Source organism: Eumetopias jubatus, unplaced genomic scaffold (assembly GCF_037043125.1).
Source record: "Eumetopias jubatus isolate StellerSeaLion01/CBP00866 unplaced genomic scaffold, mEumJub1_p1.0 scaffold_3, whole genome shotgun sequence".
Lineage (NCBI taxonomy): Eukaryota > Metazoa > Chordata > Mammalia > Carnivora > Otariidae > Eumetopias > Eumetopias jubatus.
Window position 1 is genome coordinate 49,890,656 of NW_028274809.1, and position 3,580 is coordinate 49,894,235.

General features: G+C 44.8%; 1 pseudogene; it reads right to left on the reverse strand.

The window, feature by feature from the left end:
- Positions 1 to 1,725: 1,725 nt before the first annotated feature.
- LOC114225789 (keratin, type II cytoskeletal 8 pseudogene) lies at positions 1,726 to 3,160 on the reverse strand (annotated as a pseudogene).
- Positions 3,161 to 3,580: the final 420 nt, after the last annotated feature.

Below are 3,580 nucleotides of genomic sequence, written 5' to 3' on the forward strand. Positions count from 1 at the left end.
AATATTTTCTAAACAACCTCGTATTTAATAGAATTTTGGCAATGGTGCAGTTCCGAACACCATAGATAAGTATCATGGAGCCTTTATCTACCTTTGGTCAAAATGGTAAACTGAGAAATAACACAAATACCCTGACAACTGGTAGCTGGCCTAGAAAAGAATAGCAGCCCATGGTGTCCCCATTGAATTTAAATAATTTTTTAAAATATTTTATTTATTTATTTGAGAGAGAGAACACGAGTGGGGGCAGGGAGAGAGGGACAAGCACACTCCTCCAGGGAGCCTGACGTGGGGCTTGATCCCAGGACCCTGAGATCATGACCTGAGCTGAAGGCAGATGCTTAACCAACTGAGCTACCCAGGCGCCCCTGAATTTAAATAATTTAATAGAATATCTACATCTGATGACATTACTCCATGACCATAACAGAACAAAACAAAATACAAGGACGTCACACAACAAAAATTACTAAATATCCCTCTCTCCTGACCAAATAAATGACCACTACTTTAACTATGACAATTCTAGCTCCATTTTTCCATTTTACCTCCTAGATTAAAAGTTATTAAAATATGCAGTTACTAATTTGCCATCATTCCATGACAAATGCTAATCCAGAACAGAACCCTTCTCAAAAATCATCTAGGGTAACCCAAAACATTGTAAAAAGCCCAAGCTATCCTTTACTGAAACAACCTACAAGTCCACATTTGTTCCATCACCCTTGCCAGAGCAAGTTAAATAAAGTTTGACTCTAGGTGTGTTCCTGGTGATCTTTAGACATTATGTTTTATCAAGCTCACACACAACAAGGCAGCTTAATGAGAAAGACTATGACTATTACAAACACCGGTTAGCCTGCGGATTAAATGGCATTTTAATGGTTTGTTGATGTGAATGTAAATTGGTACAACCACTTTAGAAAATTCTTCAGCTATATCTACATAAGTTAAATATATAACTGTCCCAAGTCTCAAGAGTTCCATCTAGGTTTATCTCTAAGAGATATGAAAGACATATTCACTAAAAGATAAGCGTGGAATGTCCATGGATGTTTTATCCATAATAGCACCAAACCGAAAGCAGGCCAAATGTCTATCTAAAAAAAAAAAAAAAATAAGGTAAATCACTTATGTAAAATACTACACAGCAATGTGAATGAATGAATTACAATTACACTTAATATGAATTCATCTCAAAAACAGAATATTGAGCAAAGAAACCAGACACTAAATATGCATGCTGGATGAATCCCTTTATATAAAATTCAAAAAGAGGTTCTAATGCAACTAGAAGTTAGAATATTGGTTTCACTTGACAGTATAAGTTACTTGTAGCACAAAGGAGATTTAGGGAGATGTGGTAATCCTCTGCTTCCTGATCTGGATTACTTGAGTATATAAGTCTGTGGAAATTCATAAATCTGTATATACAAGATATGTCCACTTTTCTGTTTGTTATAATTTTTGTTCCATTTTGTTTTGGGGATTGGCAGAGCCATCTGAAGCTTTATTTGGGAAAAGACACTTGAGTTGGCTTTTAGTTGGGGCCATGGGCAAGAGGCAGTACCCAAGGCAGTAGACTCCCCCTAAGCGTAGGCTGAGGACTGAGACTGAGCCTCAGGTGTGTCTCCTGTTCCAGATACTCCCCTGCACAGCTCCTTCCCCCAAAGGCTCTATGGTAGCCACAGGAGTGGGGAGGTTGGTAGGGACCACAGTGCTTGTTCACTTGGACAGGAGGATATCATTTGACTCAAACACCAGCTTCCCATCACAGGTCTCGATCTTCTTCACAACCACGGCGTTGGAGGAGCTGACAAGGCTGAAGGGACTGGAGTCCCAGCAGAGCAGGAGCTGGACTGGAAGCTCAGGCTATGGTTGAGACCAGGGCTTGTGAGGTCCCTGTAGGCCAAGCTCAGCCCACCTGAGTAGCTGCTGGTGGTCTTAGTAGAGATACTCATGTTCTGCATCCCAGCCTCCAGCCAGCTCTCCTCACCCTCCAATAGCTTGCAGTAGGTGGTGATCTAAGTGTCCAAGGCCAGCTTGATGTTCATGAGCTCCGGGTATTTGTGCAGCTGCCAAACCATATCCTGCTTGTCTTGCTGCACAGCAGCCTCAGCCAGCTTGGCAGTGGCATCCTTAACATCCAGCTCCTTGTGCTGCTCAGTATCAGCTGTGGCGGCCTCAAGGGAAGCCCTCTGGCCTTTGAGGCCCTTGATCTCCACCTGGAATCAGGTGATGTTCTGGTTCATCTCAGAAATCACCATCTTCGTGTGACAGAGGTCACCCCCATGTTTCCCAGCCAATGTCTGCAGTTCCTCATCTGGTACGTGGTCTTGGTCTCAGCCCAGCTGTAGTTGGCAGTGTCTTCATACTGGGCTTTGACCTCAGCAATGACACCATCCAGGGAGTGGCTGTTGTCCATAGACAGGACCATGGACGTGTCCGAGGTCTGGGACTACTACGGTTCACAGATCTCTTCTTCATACAGCTGCCTTAAGAAGCCAGTCTCATCTGTCAGCCCATCCAGATGGGACTCCAGTTCTACCTTGTTCACGTAAGGTTTGTCCACATCCTTTTTGATGAAGACAAATTCATTCTCCATGTCTTCATGCACTTTGATCGCCCCCTCATATTGCCACCAGCCCCCGCGTATTGCCAAGTCCACCTTCAGCTTCCCCTGGCCCAGTGTGTCCAGCTGCTGCCGAAGGTTGCGTATGGAGCTCTTGAATATGTTGTCCGTGTTGCTCCAGACTGTTTTCTGCTGCTGTAGAAGGCTCCACTTGGTCTCTAGAATTTTGTTCTGCTGCTCCGGGTGCTGCACCTTGTTGATGAAGGAAGCAAACTTGTTGAGCATCTTGATCTGCTCCTTCTCCTGGGTGCACCGTCTGGATGTTGGGGTCCACCTCCAGCTTAAGGGAGTTCAGCAGGCTCTAGTTCACTGAGACAGCTTTGATGCCCTCCACGTCCCTGGCCCCACTGTAGGCCCCGACCATACTCATGCCCAGGCCACCCCCAGGAACTGCTACTGCTGCCCACCTGGGAGAAGGTGGAGGAGCTGATGCCAGTGCCAGGGGTACTCATGTACCAGTTAGCTGCTAGAGGCCCAGGGGCTGGAGGTGGACACCTTGTAGGACTTCTGGGTCACCCTGATGGTCATGGTAGAGACTGGAGTGGAGGAGAACAGGTTAAACCTGACAGGTTTGAGAAGGAGTCGAGAAGCTGCTTCTGGGTAGGCTAAAAATTTTGAATTTACAGGTTTTCATAAAAATGTAAAAGACATACCAAAGCTGAACTCTCGTTCTTGCATAGATTCTTTAAAAAAAAGATTCTTTAAAAAAAAAAAAACTACATTAAGAATAGTTACTGTATCATTCAGAGTTCCACCAGGAAACAGATGGCACATCAAGAGGTTAGCTGAAACAAGTTTAAGGAAGAAACAATTTATAGAGGTGTAGGCAGAGTTCAGTGAACCAGTGTGCCATGAGGACACACTCAGGAGCTAGCAAGAGTAGGAAGCTCTTAAGCCTCGTAGTGGAAGGGGAAGGAGTCACCAGACACCAGCAAAGACTGTAGCTGC